This window comes from Saccopteryx bilineata, chromosome 1 (genome assembly GCF_036850765.1).
Source record: "Saccopteryx bilineata isolate mSacBil1 chromosome 1, mSacBil1_pri_phased_curated, whole genome shotgun sequence".
NCBI lineage: Eukaryota > Metazoa > Chordata > Mammalia > Chiroptera > Emballonuridae > Saccopteryx > Saccopteryx bilineata.
Window position 1 is genome coordinate 329703645 of NC_089490.1, and position 20457 is coordinate 329724101.

The window sequence follows — 20457 nt, forward strand, 5'->3', positions numbered from 1 at the left end:
TAAATTGGTAAGGCTGATGGAAATAATAAAGTATGTGTGAGGAGAAGGAACAGAATTACAGGGATTTTTCAGGCAAAGATGAGCAAGGAAACTTTCAGTTTGTAACAACATGCGCAAAGCATTTTTATACCCAGAATGGTAGTGAGTTTGAAGGTGATGAGAATTTTTAGTGACTCACACTCCTCCTTTTACTAAACACCTGGCCGACACAACTAGAGTTGTTTAGAACTTTACGGGAAATTAGAAGGATTTGGTAGAAGCATAACAGTGAGGTAGAGAATAAAAAGCTAAATCTGAAAACTTAAATTAGATTCAAATTGGGAAGAATTACTCAAGACATTCTTAAGGATATGGACTTTATCCTTTATGTAAAAGGGCATTATAGAAGGTTCATAAAGTGAAAAGTAAAAATATTAGAACTGACTATAATTCTAGTAGCAACCTGTACAATAGATAGTAAACTAAAAACAAAGGCAGTCAAACCATTGTACACAGAGGCCATTGTTTAAAAGAAATGAATTCCCAAGAAGCAATAAAAAAAGACTGGATTTAAGATAAAGAATAAATAGTAGGTTTTATTTTATTTCTTCAACCCATATTCATTGAGCACCTACTTCGTGCCAGGTATTTCCTAGTTTTTAGAGATTTAGCTGAACGAAACAAGTTTTGCCCTCATGCACCTTACATTTTAATGCTCTGAAACCAGAAGAGACATTTTGCACATGATGGTTTGAATTAATTCAAAGAGATAGAGAAAACTAATTTAGGAATGTAAATAAATATTGAAACCATTAACCTAGATCAAGTATATACTAGGTGCATTTATTATTGTTGGAAGATAAATTAAATAAATCCCTGTGGTTCCATTCAGATTTCTCTTTAAAAAGCCACAGTCTGTGTGTGGTTGGGGTGGGGAGGGGGCACAGTGGGAGAGAGATAGAAAGGGAAAAGGGAGGGGAGAGGAGAGAATTAACAACTGAAGAACCACATTGAATGTTAGTGCCTAATAAAAGACCGAGGATGTTTTCTAGCACTACAAGATGATAAGATCATTGCCTAACATGGGAAGTTTCAGAGAACAAAGCACTTAAATGGTGACTGCAATTAAATGACTAGCTCAGATACAGATGGGAAAAGTGTTCACCAGATGGGAGAACAGTGTAATTGAAATGCTCGTGGGGAACAGCCAAGTACACTCTTGGGCAGGAAGAGGAAACTAGTCAGGAACATGATATCAGAAAGGACCGAGAGATGCAGCTGGAAGTGTAAGTAAGCAAATTGTAAGAGTGGTGTTTTTCAAGAAAAAAAGTTTTTCATCATAAACCTTGCTGAAATCTTTTGTTCTATTGATTCTTCATGAAACTTACATATGACAGAATGTGTCCTTTGAGGAAGAAAAAAAGTTTTCTCAATCCTGTTAAGGTCTCTGGCTGGGTCAGAAAATTAAACAGGTAAAGACAGATTGACTGGAGAAAAGCTTACACATTTATTTAATCTTTTAATTTTATGTGACAGAGGTGACTTCATAAAAAATAAAGTCCTAAAAAAAAAAAAAGACCTGAAGCAACAATTAAACCTGAGTGCTTTTATGCTAGGTTTGGTAAAGAGTGGACAGTCCTGGAAAGATAACATAGGACGAGCAGTACGAGCTACCTGTACTGAAGTGAGGAATCTTAGCAAGACCTGTCCATTCAGGTTCTACCCCCTGCCTTGCAGACAAGGATGTTCCTTCCCTCCCTGCGTGGTTATAGGGAGAGCACCTCCTACATGGGGTCGATGACCTGCTTCAGAGAATGGTAGGGGAAACCCTTCCTGCCTCTGACATTTTTTTCAAACTCTTTCAGCTTACAGTATTCAGTATAACAAGGTGCCATACTTTGGGGTAGCATGCTTACCCAGTCACTTCTAAACTAGGTTGTGTCTCAGCTGCTGTCTTGCTCTGCTATTTGGCAACCACTACAACACTAGTACCTTAAATGCTGGAGTTTCTCATTATTCTGTTGCCAGACAAATGCTGGACTACAGAATGCCCAGGTACATCTGAACCTATAAAAAAATATACATTTTTTTTTTGTATAAGTGTTTCTCATGAAATAGTTAAGACATACATACTGTAAAAGAGGTATCCATTGTTTATCAGAAATTAAAATTTAACTGTTTTCTTTTTTTTTTTAGTTTTTTGGTTTCTTTGTTTGCTAAATCTGTTATCTCCTCCCAGAACTAAGAAAGCAATTAGATTTCGAACAGTTGTTATGTGTTCTAAAAATTTCAGATGGGAAATGGAGCACATGTGGGATTCCTCTCTGATGTTTGATAGGGCTTGTGTATAAAGGGAAAATTTTCTCCACAGAAATGATCACTTTGTGACAATTAGTGCAGGGTTTTGTTAAGTTGAAAAAGTAAGCAAAATAATAAATAAATAAATAAATAAATAAATAAATAAATAAAACAAAAGAGAAAAAATACCAACGCAGCCATTCCCGGTGAAGCAATTTAGAAATGTCAAATACCACACATGACTGCTAGCTCCTCTTCTCAGTGTGGGCTAAAGACAGAAAGGGGTTAAATCTCAAAACTCCCTTCAGCCTTTTGCCCTAGGACTCCTATTTATTTTAATGGAAATCACTTTTCCAAGCCACCATGCAGGGTTCTGAAGCATGGGGTTAAAGGTCATCCTGCAACTCCAAGAATAATAAATTTGCAATTTGTACTTTCCTGACCTCTAGAAATATTTTTAGGTGTTTGAGGCCAAAGAAAACAAAGCAGTACTTTGAAAAGATGGGAGAGCTATCAATTGATCAATTTAAGTAGGATTATCTGATAATTGAGTAAATACATTGTTATTGATGTGCAGAAGGAGGAAGCTGTGCCAAGCAAACACTAATGTCTAGGCCTAGATTTATCTGCTAATCCTTGAAAGAAGCAGTTTACTGAGAACATGAGTAATTGCTCTGCTAACAGATTTATTCTTCCTTTAGGCTCCATTTGGAGCTTATGTCCTCCCTTCTCTTTCCAACAGTTCAAAATGTGGCCCGAATCCCACTGCCCACAGTGTTGGGCTTTGCAGCCCTTCCTAGGCATGTTCAGACTCCAAATTCTTTGATTTAATATGCACTGCTATTGCAAGAGACTGGTGCTCCAGCCAGATGTGTCTTATGTGAATGAACTTTTAGGAACCTTGCATTTGACTGAGCTACCTAGAGAGACTTACTTCTTCTCTTTAGCCATTTTTTTAACCAGATTATTTTTAAATACAGTCTTTAGGAGAACATGGTTTAGTGGGAAGAGCCCAGGACTGGAAATCAAAAACCAATATCCTAATCTTGACTCTGTCGCTAATTAGCTTTGTGACCTTGATTAATCTTATTACATTATCTAACTCTTGGCCTTGGTTTCTCATTTGTGAATCAAGAGAGTAGAGATAAAATTGTTTCCAGCTCAAAATATAAGTGAAGGGAAGAACTAATTAATCTGCATTTTTTATTGAGCATGTGGACCCAACTACCAGGTTTTTTATGATCTTCATTTCTATCCCTGCTCATACAGACACATTACCTTTACTACATGAATACTCCTTGGAGTCTCTTAGAATTTCCACTATGTGATATAAGCCAATTGCAGAGAGCAGGGCAATTTTTATATATCTGAAAAGAATTATATTGAGTTTTCCTGTGGATATTAGATTATTCTGAAACTGTATTATATCCAGCTCATTTTTGAAAAAGAGTTTTTTTTAATGAAATGAGTTCCAAATTCAAATATCTAAATACATGTGTATCTGCATATGTAGTCAAAACAGATTTAAAATCTTCCCCTATATTCTCTCATGTGAACAGAAACCTCTTCAAGATTGCAAAATAAACTATTCTCTAACTGGTGACCCTTTCATTTCAGGAATTCTTGATCTACTTGGGTAAATTTCATGCCTTAACTCCAACTCCATAGCTGATCTTTCTAGAAACATCTATGGTTAAAGTAGTCAGTGTTCAATTAAAACCTATTTATTCACTTAGTTATTTGATTATAAATTGCGGTTATTAAATTTGAAATGTTTAAGGTCATCTTAATTCACAAGGACAGATTTAATACCATGATATTGAGAGATTTTTTTCCAGCATATATTTTATATGTGAACAGGGGCCTTGACAAGATTCATATTTATTCTGAGAAAAATAAAAAACCAATTAATATCTGAAAATAAGAGTAATCAGCCCAACCTCATTTAAAGTACATTAGAATGTGTATTAGTTATAGCATAGGTGAAACTTCTTAAGAACTATGAGACAAGGGATACTAAGGGTCAGACAAGGTAGAAATTTTTCTCTCAAATAACTAGGTTAAAAGAAAGTATGAGCAAAAGACACACATATGGTGAAGCAGCTAGACATAAGAAAAGAGCAGATAAAGTGAAACTTCTCAGAAGCCAAGGCTGAGGTCTTCGTGGAAACTGATTCTGTGTTCCATGAGGTGCTAAGAGCCTGTATTCCTTTTGTCTGTGACTCTGCACTCATGACAAGAATGTTCCTCTTACCTGTGTTGCAGGTGCTGGCTTTCATTCTGGCCCCACATTTCTCCACATGAAAAATGTAAAGAAAACAGCTTTCTGATGTAAAAGTACTCAGAAGTTTCGCACATCATTTCTGCTCACAGCCCACTGGCAAAAGCTTAGTCAGAGGGTCACTCCTAACTGCAAGAGAGGCTGGGAAATGTAATCTGACAGGATGGTTATGGTATATATTTACCAAAAGTTCTATTACTACACAAAGAAGTAGAGAATAGATAAGTGGGTGATACTGCAGTCTCCACTCAAAGACATGTCACGGTCTAATAATTTTATAGATCCCTCTGTCAGTAGGCCAAACATTTTACAGTAATTCCATATGAGCAATTCAGTCATAACAAAATCTTGGTTATAATGATACAAACACTTGTTTTATACCTTCAGTTAATGAAAAGGCCAACTAAAGACACATACTTAATTTGATAACTTTCTTAACATAAAACACTCCAAATTTAAAAAAAAAGAAAAAAAAAGTTTTGCTTCTACAATAGTGTCTCAAATTTTTCATATTGCCAAAACTCTAATTCTTATTGAATGCCTTTCCAGGCTCAGACATACATACCAATATATTTGTGAATTGAGACTTATATGTTCTATCCTAACTGAGCTGATGTTAGACATACTGTATCTTTGATGTTAAAGACTCAGTGATTCTTAGAACAAGAGAGACTCTATCTCTAGGGATAAGTTACTTTCATAGCTTTTCTTTTTTGGTGTGTTACCAAATTAAGAGGTTTTTTTAACCTATGTGTATTAAAGCCCGATCGAATGTGATCAGGACTTTTCAGAAAAGAAAGTTATGGTTTAATTAAGGAAATGGTGCCTAATCTGGAGTCACAAGTGGACTGTTGCTCTCAGACCTGGTTCCCTGATGGCTTCTAGGGGATGGGTTATATGGGGGAAAATTATTAATTATGGCAGAGTTAGGGTTGTGGTTTTTATTTTTTGGTCAATGCTTAGGGTACGGGTTAGTTGAACATTGAATCTGGTCCTGATGTCAGCAATAACAGTCTGGTTTCACAAAGGCATGCTAAGTGGGTCCTTCCAGTTTTCTGGGTCTGGAGTTAAAACACAGCTGAGACTTAGATGTTATCTCTAGTTTGAGACTCTTTGTGGTCAACAGACCCAAGGTTTTGTTTCTGAAATTATTAAATATCTTCCAGAAACTCATTTTCCTGAAGGCTTAATGATTAAGGGAGTGGACATGCAAAGGAGAGGGAGGTGGGTGAGTCAGGTGCTGGATGAGGTCAGTTTGAATCAAAAGGAACGGAAGGAGAAAAGTTCATATTAAAGAAATGAAGTGTCGGCACGGTTACAGCACATTCGTGTTTCTCTTTAGGCATCTGTTCTATTTCCCTTCTGTTCCCTCTGAGCAATTTTAATTTATCTTCTATGATTCAAATTGTAGAGAAAACTACAAATTTATACAAATAGTTGACATTCAGCAGAGCTCTTTCCTGGTGGTCATCTTATAATTACTGGCCAAGTTATAGAGTGACTGGCCCTGGGTCAGGTGTAACTTCCACAGTAAACCAGGGCTTCTCCTGAGCAAGTACCGGACAAGAGCAAAATCTTTGAACAGATGGCAGCTTTATCTGAAAAAGGAAGTTGAACATTGCCAGTACTATAGTAAATAAAGTTAATATCATATTTTATCCAATACTATTATTTTTAAGACTCATCATTTTTATGCATTTCCAAGGCAGAAAACAAATGCTGTTGTTTAAGATACAATTCAATTTGATAGAGGATATAATGTGGAAAAACACTGTATCATATGATTGACACAGTAGACATATTATTGATAAAATAGAGATGATAGCTAGCAGCTATTAAGCACCTACTGTGTGGCAGAGATTATTCTATGTGATTTGTGTGAATTAAATCACATAAGTAACCATAACAATCATGGGAAGAACAAAGGATATTTACTATAACAAATTTAGAAATCTCACTTATTACCTCTCTGGTAGGTAATAATTCATGCTTTAAAAAAAAATAGAAAGCTTACTACTTCACACGTAGACCATGTTTTTAAACACTGAATACATTATGCTATTTTTCTCTAGTTTTATTGAGTTACAATTGATGTATAACATTGTATTAGTTTAAGGTATATATGAAACATAATGATATGATATATTTATATTCACAAATGATTAGTACAATGAGTTTAGTGAACTTACATCACTTCACACAGTGACAATTTTTTTCTTATAATGAGAACTTTGAAGATTTACTCTCTTAGCAAAATTTAAATATACAACAGTATTGTTAACTATATATATTCACATGCTTTACACTCCTTCCCCAGAATTTATTTAACTTACGGTATAACTGGAAGTTTGTGCCATTTGAACACTTTCACTCATTTGCCCCAAACTCCTACCTCATGTTTCTGGCAACCACCAACCTGTTCTCTGTTACTAATAGGTTTTTGTTGTTGCTGTTGCTTTTCTAACCCGTATGAATTAAAGGAGTTAAAACAGAGGAGATAAAAATAGAGAAGTGGCTATTACCTACACTTGTCCATCTACACGGCATCAAAAGACCAAAACCTAAAACATAACTTTGAAACCAGATCATTTTAAGACAAGAAAACCTTTGAGTTAATTAAAACAAACTTCTATGTACTGAACCAAAGGAACCAGAGGCTTGGGAGTATTTTCCTTAGACTGCTATCATGAGATATCTCATGATAAAGGAGTAAATATTCTTCCTATATTTCAGAACATCTGAAATTGAGAAGTAAAACCCAGAATTAGGATATATGTATTCATTTGTCCTAATAAATACCAACCAAATTATTATATTTTTTCTTAGCATTAACTTCCTCTTTTATGGTCAACAAAATAATTCTGTTCTGTGCCTGACAATTCCACAGCTAGTTAATGATGCATGAAGATTGTGTAATTTTTGGTGACATGTTATTGAACCTGGTCTCCTCAGGAGGATGGTTCAGTGATTAAAGGAAATAACTAGCAAATCATTCACTTTATTATGCTCTTATTAATAATAATTACCAGGGGATAGATGTATATAATTACATTGATAGTTTAAGAATGGCATAGGAACAAAGTTTGCAATATTGGAGTACTAATTTAATTTGAACAGCATCATACTGGTATTTGGGATAAGGATGACGATTGTGTAAAAACATAAGAGAATATAAATCCCTGTATTTCAAACCAGAAAAACTCATTGATAAACTTGATAATGCTTAATTGAATGACAGATCTTCTTATTGGCATCTGAAACCCTTCTAAATAGTATTTTTTTTACACAAACTTTGTACAATATTATCTTTCAGAAGATTTGTAATCTTTGGTGTTAGCAAACTTCTTGTCAAAACAACCCGGCTCTCCTGACCTTTGGTGGCGCAGTGGATAGAGCATCGACCTGGAACGCTGAGGTTGCTGGTTCAAAACCCTGGGCTTGCCCAGTCAAGGCACATATGGGAGTTGATACTATCTGCTCCAACTCCCTTTTCTCTCTCTCTCTCTCTTCTCTAAAATGAATAAATAAATAAATAAAAATTATTTTTTAAAAAAGCCTTCCTTACAAAAAAAAACAAAAAGAAAAAAAAAACAGGCTCATTTATGTCAGACATATAAAGGCTAACAACAAAGATTATCTGTCTAAAACTATTAATATATATCAGTGGTAGTAACCTGGTCCTTACTGCCCACTAGTGGGCATTCCATTTTCATGGTGAGTGGTAGCAGAGCAACCAAAGTATAAATAAAAATATTTAACTATAGTAAGCTGTTTTATAAAATTTATTCTGCCAAACTTAGCGAAAATCCAACATAAAGTACTTGCTAAATAATATTATATGCTTTAACTTGCTGTAAGTCTGCTTTATAAATTGTATAAAGTAAAGTTACTTCCCTACTTTATAAATCACCATTACTGTGGAACTGGTGGGTGGTTAGAAAATTTTACTACTAACAGAGATACAAAAGTGGGCAGTAGGTACAAAAAGGTTGACTACCCCATATATATATATGCTTAGTTTTCTCTGTCTTTTGATTACTAAATAAAGATAGATAATACTGAATTTTGAATAAGTTTCGATGGTTGTTTCTTCTGTCTTTGACAAATAAGGCAGTATCATGTTTGTTTTTCTTCTAACAAAAAGTATTCATTCTCATCTATTAAGCAAGAAGGATTTCTATAAGTGGTGGTTTGTCAAGTATCCTTTTGATCAAACAAGTATTTTCTTGAGTACCTACCACATATTAAGTACCAGTCTTTGACACAGAGAATCTCAACTTTTATATTTTTCTGACATACATAAGAGATTATTTTTCACCTACATGAGACATGCCATCAACATGTGATAGCATGAAATGTCATCTGTTATCCATTTATCTCTAGTATTCAAAGAAAATATTAAGACATAACTGGGTAGTTTTATTAAACAAATAATATTGGATATTGACCTTACTCTAAGTTATATGACATGAATCTTGGCTACATAAATCCATGTTAGTAACAAATAGCACATAACAAACCAGACTTAGGAGTATGTCAAACGCTGCTCAGAACCAAAGTCTTCCAACTCCTCTAAGTCCAAGTGAACATTTCTTAGTCCTACATGTACTATTTTTATTGCTGCTTCTGTGACTTTGCTAAGGCATTTTTTTATCCTAAAAGATTCTTCCTCTTTTTGCCAAGTATCTGATATTTATCCATTTTTCAAATCCTGATTCAAACTTTATTTATTTTTTAATTTAATTTAATTTTAATTTATTGGGGGTATATAGATTCTAGTTTTCCCTGAATACCTTCCCCCTCCCCCTTGTTCCGCACCACATCCCCCTTGCCCTTTTTTGCAAAACCCCCCTATTTTGCTTTTATACTCTCATCCCATCCTATCATCCCCTTTCCCTCTGCCCACTTTCCCTCTGGACCATTTGATCCCGCCTCTGTCTCTATTCCGTTCCTCAGTTCATATTGTTCATTGGGTTCTTCAAATGAGTGAAGTCATATGGTATTTCTTCTTTGCCTGGCTTATTTCACTTAACATAATAGTTTCCAGGTCCATCCATGTTGTCACAAAAGGTAAGATTTCCCTCTTTTTCATGGCCCCATACTATTCCATTGTGTATATGTTCCATGGCCTTTTAATCCACTCGTCCACTGACGGACACTGGGGCTGTTTCCAGATCTTTGCTATTGTAAACAATGCTGCCATAAACATGGGGGTGCATTTCTCCCTTTGAATCATTGATGTGGTGTTCTTGGGATATATTCCTAAAGGTGGGATGGCTAGGTCAAAAGGCAGTTTCATTTTTAATTTTTTGAGGAATCTCCATACTGTTTTCCACAGTGGCTGTACCAGTCTGCATTCCCACCAGCAGTGCAGGAGGGTTCCCCATTCTCCACATCCTCGCCAGCACTTATTATGTGTTGTTTTGTTAATGAGCATCATTCTGACTGGTGTGAGGTGATATCTCATTATGGTTTTAATTTGAATTTCTCTGATGACTAGTGATGTTGAACATTTTTTCATCTGCCTATGGGCCATCTGTATGTCCTCTTTGGAGAAGTGTTTATTCAATTCTTTTGCCCATTTTTGATTGCATTGTTTACCTTCATGGTGTTGAGTTTTACAAGTTCTTTATAAATTCTGGTTATTAATCCCTTAAAAAATGTACTGTCAAATATGTTCTCCCATTGTATGGTTTGCCTTTGTTCATATTGTCTTTAGCTATGCAAAAGCTTTTTAGTTTGATATAGTCTCATTTGTTTATCCTGTCCTTTATTTTCCTTGCCCGTGGAGATAAATCAGCAAATATATTGCTGCAAGTGATGTAGGATAGCTTATTGCCTATATTTTTCTTTAGGATGCTTATGGTTTCACGACTTACATTTAAGTCTTTTATCAATTTTGAGTTTATTTTTGTGAATGGTGTAAGTTGGTGGTCTAGTTTCATTTTTTTGCAGGTAGCTGTCCAATTTTTCCATCACCATTTGTTAAAGAGACTGTCTTTACTCCATTGTATGCTATTACCACCTTGGTCAAATATCAATTGTCCATAAAGGTACAGGTTTATTTCTGGGTTCTCTGTTCTGTTCCATTGATCTATATGTCTGTTCTTATGTCAATACCAAGCTGTTTTGAGTACAATGGCCTTGTAGTATAATTTGATATCAGGAAATATAATACCACCCATTTTATTTTATTTTTCAAGATTACTGAAGCTATTTGTATTCTTTTTTGGTTCCATATAAATTTTTAGAATGTTTATTCTATATCTGTGAAGTATGTCATTGATATTTTAATAAGAATTGCATTGAATTTATAAATTGCTTTGGGTAATATGGACATTTTAATAATGTTTATTCTTTCTAATCATGAATACGGTATATGGTTCACTTGTTTTTATCTTCCTTGATTTCTTTTTCTTTTTTTTTTTTTTTACAGAGACAGAGAGAGAATCAGAGAGAGGGATAGATAGGGACAGACAGGAATGAAGAGAGATGAGAAGCATCAATCATTAGTTTTTCATTGTACCACCTTAGTTGTTCATTGATTGCTTTCTCATATGTGCCTTGACCATGGGCCAGCGACCTTGGGTACAAACTGATGAGTTTTGCTCAAATCAGATGAGCCTGCACTCAAGGTGGAGACCTCAGGGTCTTGAACCTGGGTCCTCTTCATCCCAGTCCGACGCTCTATCCACTGCACCACTGCCTGGTCAGGCCTTGATTTCTCTTATCAATGTTTTATAATTTTTCGAGTACAAGTCTTTAACCTCCTTGGTTAAATTTACTCCTAGGTACTTTATTTATTTTTGTTGTTGTTGCAATAGTGAAAGGAATTGTTTTCTTAATTTCTCTTTCAGACAGATCATTGTTGGTATATAAAAATGCCTCTGATTTTTTAGTTTAACTTTATATCCTATCACCTTGCTGAATTCATTTATCAGGTCCAGTTGTTTTTTGACTGAGACTTTAGAATTTTCTAGGTATAGTATTATAACATTAGCAAATAATGATAGTTTTACTTCTTCTTTTCCAACTTGAATGCCTTTTATTTCTTCTTGTTGTCTGATTGCTGTGGCTAGCACCCCAGAATAAGAATGGTGAAAGGGGGGCACCCCTGCCTTACTCCTGATCTTAAAGGGATTGCTTTTAATTTTTGCCCATTGAGTATGATGTTGGCTGTTGATTTGTCATAGATGGCCTTTAACATGTTGAGGTATGTTCCCTGTATACACACTTTGCTGAGAGTTTTGATCATAAATGGGTGCTGGATTTTATCAAATATTTTTTCTACACCTATTGATATTATCATGTGGTTTAACTCCTTCCTTTTGTTTATGTGATGAATCACATTGATTGATTTGTGAATGCTGCACCAGCCTTATCTCCCCAGAATAAATCCCACGTGACCATGATGTATGAATTTTTTTTATGTAATGCTGTATCTGATTTGCTAATATTTTGTTGAGAATTTTAGCATCTAAATTCATCAGGAATATTGGCCTACAGTTTTCTTTATTTGTGTTGTCTTTGCCTGGTTTTGGAATCAGAATTATGCTGGCCTCATAAAAGGAGCTTGGAAGTTTTTCCTGCTCTTGAATTTTTTGAAATAGCTTGAAAAGGATAGGAGTTAGTTCTTCTTTGAATGATTGGTTGAATTCGCCTGTGAAGCCATCTGGCCTAGGACTTTTGTTTGTTAGGAGTTTTTTGATAACTTTTTTGATCTCATTTGTTATAATCGGTCTATTTAGGTTTTCTGATTTTTCTAGATTGATTTTTGAAAGATTATATTTTTCAAGGAATTTTTTCATTTCACCTAGGTTGTCTAATTTTTTGGCATACAGTTCTTCATAGTATTTTCTTATAGTCCTTTGTATTTCTACTGTGTCATTTGTTACTTCTCCACTCTTGTTTCTATATAATATTATTTATTTGAGTCCTCTCTCTTTTTTTTTTTTTTTTGGTGAGTCTGGCTAAGGGTTCAACTATCTTGTTTACCTTTTCAAAGAAACAGCTTTGCTTTCATTGATCATCTGTATTGTTTTTTTAGTCTCTATGTCCTTTATTTCCACTCTGATCTTTATTATTTCCTTCCTTCTACTTCCTCAGGGTTTTACTTGCTGCTCTTTTTCTAGTTCTTTTAGTAGCAGGGTTAAGTTGTTTATTTGAGCTTTTTCTAGCTTCTTAAGGTATGCCTATAATGCTATAAACTTCTCTCTCAGGATTGCTTTTGCTGTGTCCCATAGATTTTGAATTGTTGTATGCTCATTTTCATTTGTTTCAAGGAAATTTTTTATTTCTTCCTTGATCTCATTGTTGACCCATTCATTATTTAATATAATGCTGTTTATTTTCCAAATGTTTGAGTGTTTTTCAGTTTTTCTACTGTTGATTTCTAGTTTTATGCCACTGCGGTCAGAGAAGATGCTGGATATAATTTTAATCTTCTTAAATTTGTTGAGACTCGTGTTATGCCCTAATATGTGGTCTATCCTAGAGAATGAATGTACCATGAGCACTTAAAAAGAATGTATATTCTGCTACTTTAGGGTACAAGTTTCTGGAGATATCTATTTAATCCAGTTGATGTAGGGTGTCTCTTAGTTCTGCTTTTTCTTTTTAATTTTCTTTCTTGAGGATCTATCCAGTGATGTTAGTGAGGTATTGAAATCCCCTACTATTATAGTATTGCTGTTGATCTCACCCTTTATGTCCATCAAAATCTGCTTTATTATTAGGTGCTCCTATATTAGGTGCATAGATATTTTTAATGGTTATCTCTTCCTGTTGGACTGTTCTCTTTAATGTAGTAACCTTCTTTATCCCTTACTATAGTCTTTGTTTTAAAGTCTATTTTGTCAGATATAAGTATTGCTACCCCAGCTATTTTTTTCATTTCCATTTGCATGAAATATTTTTTCTATCCTTTTAATTTCAGTTTATATATATCTTTTGTATGGAGGTGGGTTTCTTGTAGACAGCATATGTACTGGTCCTGTTTTCTTATCTATTCAGCTACCCATTATTTTTTGATTGGGACATTTAATCCATTTACATTTAAGGTTATTATTGATATGTAGTTGTTTATTGCCTTTTTTTCTTTAAATCTACATTCCTCTTTTACTGGATTGTTTCCTTCTCTTTGTTCAGTGTACAGCAGCTCCTTAACATTTCTTGCAGCATTGTTTTGGTTATGATGAATTTTTTGAGGGTTTTTTTTTTGTTTGTTTGTTTGTTTGTTTTGTCTGGGAAGCTTTTTATTTCTCCTTCAATCTTAAACGATAGCCTTGCTGGATAAAGAAGTCATGGTTGTAGGTACTTGTTCTGTATTACTTTGAGTATTTCTTGCCATTCCCTTCTGGCCTCAAGTGTTTCTGTTGAGAAGTCAGATGTCATCCTTATGGGGGTTCCTTTGTAGGTAATAGACTGTTTTTCTCTTGCAGTTTTTACTATTCTTTTTTATCTCTTAGCTTTGGTATTTTGATTATGATGTGTCTTGGTGTGGGTTTCTTTGGGTTCATTTTTAATGGTGTTCTCTCTGCTTCTTGAATTGTGTGACTCTTTTCTGCATCAATTAGGAAAATTTTCAGCTATAATTTCTTCAAATAGATTTTCTATCCCTTGTTGTTTTTCTTCTCCTTCAAGAACCACTATTATGCTCATGTTGTTTCTCTTCATGTTGTTACAGAGCTCTCTTAGAGTGTCCTCAGACTTTTTGATCCTTTTTTCTTTTTGCTGTTCTGCTTCTGTGTTTTCGCTTATCTTGTCCTCTAAGTCACTGATTCAATCCTCTGCTTCATCCAGCCTGCTTTTAGTTCCTTCTAGTGTAGTTAGTCTTCATTTCTGATATTGTGTTTGTCATTTCTGTCTGGTTGTTTCTTTTTAATTTAATTTAATTTATTTATTTTAGATTTTATTTATTCATTTTAGAGAGGGGGACAGAGAGAGAGAGAGAGAGAGAGAGAGAGAGAGAGGAGACAGAGAGAGAGAAGGGGGAAGGAGCAGAAAGCATCAACTCCCATATGTGCCTTGACCAGGTAAGCCCGGGGTTTCAAACCAGCAACCTCAGTGTTCCAGTTCGACACTTTACTCACTGTGCCACCGCAGGTCAGGCTGTCTGGTTCTTTTTTATGATTTCAGTGTCCTTTTTGGTGATTGTTATCTCTTTATTTAGGTGTTCATTATGTCCATCCATTGTTGCTCTAAGATCTTTGAGCATCCTAACTATCATTATTTTAAACTCTCTATCCAGTAATTTGGTTATTTCCATCTTACTCAGTTCTTTTTCTGTGATTTCTCTTGTTGACTCATTTGGATTCCATTTCTTTGTCTTCTCATTTTGTCTGTGTATACACTCTTCTTTTGGGTGTGTTGTTTGTGTAGTTAGCTGAATCTAGGGTTGTCTGCTCCAATTTTCAGTTGTGTTGTTTCTAGTTCTTCTTGGGTTGGCATCAGCTGTTGTTTGAAATCTGCTGTGGACTGCTTATCTGCTATCACTGTTCTTTTTGCTATTTGTGTCAGTGTTTTCTATGTCTTAGCTGGGTCAGGTGTGAGGAGCTGTTCCTTAGGCTTCCACACTAAAAAGAGTTGTTAGGTCCTGAACTGATGCTCTCTGTATCTGGCCTCTGGATGTGCCTGCCCTGGACCTTTGTGGCCAGAGCCTTGTGAGATCAGTGGGCATCACTGCCTATGACAGGCTCTTATTTACCTTTTTGGAGCTATAGGTGATCCAGATTTTGTGGCTGCCTCTATTGGCCCAGGTGCCATTGTAAATATCAGCTGCACTCCTAGGCTTGCTTTTATCTACTCTTGGCCTGAGGAAAGTTCCTTTAAAAGTTCAAGTTCCCCTGAGATCCACTGTCTGCTGCCTCTTATTGATGGCTACTTGTTAGGCTCAGTACTATAATTCAGTGATTAGGTACAGTACTGGGTGTGGCTTCCCTCTTAGCTTCAGATGTCTTTCTATTCAGATATTTTATTTATTTTATTATTTTTCTTCTTTTTCAGCACTCAGAAGGTTGTGGTCTCAGGGGACCAGTGGGTGTGGCCTCTGTGATCCCCACATGTGGTCTCTCCACAACCCCCACAGCTGCTGTTGCCCTCAGGCATTTGGACTTAGGTGCTGCTGGTGCCAGCCTGCCTTTGCAGCTGCTGCGGCTTCTGCCACTCCTGGAGGGCCCATGTGTATCTGCTTGGACCTCCCTCAAGGTTGCCAGGGACCCAGCCATCACCAAGGGTGGGCTCACACCAGTGGCTGGATTGCATGTGAGCTCAGACCTCCGCAGCAGCCACCTTGGCCTCTGCCTTTGTAGGTAGACCCGCACGTGCTCACTAGGACTGCCCTGGCTCCTGAAGCCATGCCCTGCTGCCACCGCTGCTGGCCCATTTGCCCCCTGGCAAACACTCAGCAGCGTGGGGGAGCAGTATAGTTCAGACTCCAGCACCCATACCTGTGTCCCTAATGTGCTGCCTGCCTCTAAGCACCTCTTTGTTCTGACTAGAGCAGGAGAGCCTCCGATGGGCTGGGTACTTTCTTCCCCTTGCTGGTATTGCTGCTCTGAGGAAAAATGTTCACTTTAGATTTGGGGCATGATTGAGCCCAGAGGTTAGGGTGTGTTCCCCGTTCCTGGAGCTCTAAGCAGGTGGCTATGAGTGAGGCTCTCCATGTGGTCCTTTTAATACGGAGCCTGGGTCCAAGAGTTCTCTCTCCTTCTCTCAAATAGAATCTAGGCTCCTTTATCAACCAAATACAGTTCCTTTGCCCCTTCTGGGATCCAGGGCTCTAGGCTGGGACTCCAGTTCTGGGGCTGAGGACCCACAACTCCCCAGGCAATTCTCCCCACCATGAGAGTCCATCCGAGCCACCATTCGCTCCTGGGAGTGGGGCAGCCCTTTCTGTGTCTCCACCTTTTTTACCAGTCTCAGTGTGGGTTCTTTGGTGGTCCTTGGCTGTAGAATCCTTGTAGTTTAGTCCAAAATTGGTCTTTCAAGATGACTGTTCTCAAAATTAAGTTGTAATCCACTTTGGTTCTGGGATGTGGGAGTTGGAATGTCTGCCTACTATGTGGCCATCTTCTTTTGTTTTTCTAAACCTTACCCTAATTACTTGTATAAGTAAAGATCTGCTCATTTATTAAATTTCTATTTTAAGTCTTTATTATACATCTAAAATGTATTTAGCATGTCTGACCACCCCTTTCATTTGTTTGAGACAGACTATTTAAATTGGTTTAATGAGGTTTCCTCTATATCTCTATAGAAAAGCTAACCTCATTTTTTTAATTACTGTGATGGGAAGGATACATATATCTTATAATTCTTTCTTCCAATGTACATAATATAACTTAAATATGTGGTTCTCAAATGGATGTTCACAGATTGATTTAGGCTGATGATACTGTACTGCATCACTCCATGTTGATATGACTAAAAAGTAAATTAAAGGTGGGAATCCTGAGATGACCTTGAAACTTGTAATAAATGTAGAGTTTTGAAAATCATCTCAGAACTACTGAATTAGTTTTTGTATTTTTGAAAGACCCATAGGTGATTCTAATGTATAGTTAGTTGATGGAGCACTGATAAAAACTAAAGCACAAAGTTTTTAAATTTTGCATTATTCAGAATATACAGAATATTTAGTATTCAAGACATAGAATATTTATAGCATTTGTTTAATGGTATTATTCACAAATAATTCTTTGCCAAAAAAAGAAAAGAAATCAAAAGGAAAACTATAACTTAAAAGCAATAAGAAACTTTCTTTAAATCATAGGTTCACACATACATCTCTGTTCTTTGACACTATGCTCTTACTCACACTGTTCTGTGTTCACAATCCATGGTACAGATTTCCACAGATATGAATAGGAGAAGAAAGAAGCATTGCAGATTCAAGGAAGTCCAAGAGGTTAATTTAGGAAAAGCAAGCAGGTGGATTATAGTATGTGTTGATGCTGAAAAGGAGGCAGGCTTCATTTATGGGCAAAGTTACAGATTTTAATTTTTCTCAAAATAGCACTGAATTATTTTAAACAGGAATGTCATAAGAGTAGTTTTGCTTCTGAACAGACTAGCAGCATTACGGAAAACTTATTGGTATACTGAGTAAAGGTAAAAAGAAGCCTCAAAGACTGTTAGGTCTCTGGTTTGCTATTTGAATGGATGAAGATGTCCTTCACTTACTGAGAATAACAGGTAATAAATTAAGAAATTTAAATATGTATTTACAATTCACAAAAAAATCGTGGGATCACTTTAAAGGTGAAAAAAATCATTGAAAGTTATACAGTTAAGTATTTGTCTAAGTAAAAGCCTGAAATTCCAAAAATCATTGCATAATCTAGTGGGTTTTTTGTTTGTTTGTTTTTTAGAAAGAGAGAGGGACAGGCAAGGACAGAAAGACAGGAAGGGAGAGAGATGAGAAGCATCAAGTTTTTGTTGCGGCACCTTAGTTTTTCATTGATTGCTTTCTCATACATGCCTTGACTAGGGGGCTCCAGCTGAGCAAGTGACCCTTGCTCAAGCGAGTGACCTTGGGCTTCAAGCCAGTGACCCTGCACCCAAGTTGATGAGCCCCTACTCAAGCTGGGTCCTCAGTGTCCCAGTTTGATGCTCTTTCCACTGCACCATGGCCTGATCAGACTAGTGTTGGTTTTTGTTGATGTGTCCATAAATATAAATTTATACTATTAACAAACTGGTATTTATCAGATTTATTATTATTCCCTGTTTTTAGTGTACATACAAACATGCACACATATGTACACATATCTAAAATGACACTAACAATAGATTATGTATGTTCTTAATATTATTTAATTGATATATCATTGGCTATGATACACTGATCACATTTTTTCTTTACTATTTTAAAAATTTCCATAATTTGCACACCCTTTGATATAATTTATTGTTTGATATAGCATGTTTTCAGAGTCTGTGACTCTAAAATGAGGTTCTACTGTGTGATTATGAATTTTGGTGTAAGCATATGTTTGTGGAGAAAAAAATATATTATGGAAAAATGTATCTGAGTGATTTATATAAGAACTTTTAAGTATGTTGTCAACTTATTGAATCCCCTAAACAGTGGACTAAGAAAACCAGAATTGTGTTTATGTTATTGAAACGAATTTAGGTTCACTTCTTGGTGACAAGGGACCAGATATTACCCCAAGAACAATTGCCGCACAAAGCAAAATTTATTTGCAGCAAATAAAGAGCCCAGTGGGAATAATTTTCAAAGCAGTGGCTCCTGTTATAGAGGAGCTCCTGTGCCTAATGTATATTCATAATGAACATTTTTACCATAGCATGTAAGGCATGGTATCTGGTTGGCTAAACATAGTTGCGAAGATAGGGATCAAACTCCTCCTAGAGGCTGGATTTTGCTATTATAAGGAGATCTTAGTAACCTTAGATCTGCAAGGACTTTCTTAACTGATTTGAGCCAGCTCTCAATGGCTCCCTTCAGTTTTCTGCATGTGGTTATGTAGAGACCCAACCATTTCCTAAAAACAGGTCAACCAACAGAGCAGTCAACAAAAATTTGCTAACTTCAACTTAGCTTGGGGTGACCTACTTAGCTTGGGGTAATACTTGCACAGAGTAAAAACTCAGCAAATATTCATTTAATAGATGAATAAATAAATACATAATTTTCAGGTTTCTTGTATACTGGAATGAAGAGTGGCATGAAGTGATTAGGCAAATCTTCACTTTTAATTGGATTAGAAAAGGTTGGATAAATTATTTCTCTGGCAAGATTATGCAGGATACTCTCCAGGAAGACAAGGCATAAGAAATATTTATGTATTAACATAAGGTATAATACATTTTAATTTTTTGCATATAGGACTCTACTTTGGGTAACAAGAACATATTAACTTCAAAAAATAAAGGGTGTGCTTTGTAATCATGGCACTTTCTGCAGTGTAAATCGCTAAGCAGGCTCATGAATGTCTCATAGTCTATCAAATAAAGCAGTGTTCCAAAGTTAACCTTTTGGGATTTAAGAGAACAAAGCTTAAAAACTCTTCTTTATTGACAATTTTTACTTAATTTCTTGTAAATTCTCAGAAGTGTATTATTCTTTCTATCCTATCAAAATTAGGATAAAGTATTCAATAGCCTGAAAAAAATAGTTTCCTATTGTGAGAGTTGAGTGTTCAACTTATTACACCATAGGGCTTTTAGAAAGCTAAATTATCAATCCCCTTTTTTTCATTTCATATATAAACATTACACTCCCTTTCATAGTGTAGTTTCATCTTCCTTTAAACTTTGTCATAATTGATGATTACCGAGTTATTTGTCTATGGACAAGGAGCCCTTTGTTCTACAGTCATCTTTTTTCTCCAGACTGATTTGATTAGCACACGCAGTGGATATATTGCCATAGATAAAACTTTACTGTGACAAATATTGGACAAATCAATTGGAAAGAGCATGATTAGAATGAATTAATTTTGTTTTTTGAGTGAATAGCCTTACAGTAGTCAACAATACATATGTACTTAAAAATCTTTACTCAAATATTTTAATATTTATGTAAATTATATTAAACACATTTTTAAATATAATGTATTTTTTATTCTTTTGTCTATTTCTCACTAAAAGACATTTTTGATCATATGACATTAATATTTATCCAACTATACATTTCTCTTTAGAACTTCTATGATTTACTTTTTAAATCACTGATAACAACTATACTGGTTTAGCAAAAATAAGCTTTTTTAAAAGATTTTTCTTTTTAGTTCTAATTAAGAATGGAAAGTTCACATATAAGAGTACATTTGGAATTCTTAACCTGCTGCAGCAATGGGATGCACTAGGAACAGAATATGCAGAGAAGACTAGGGTTTCAGTGCTGGAGCCACCATTCTATTAGATTCACT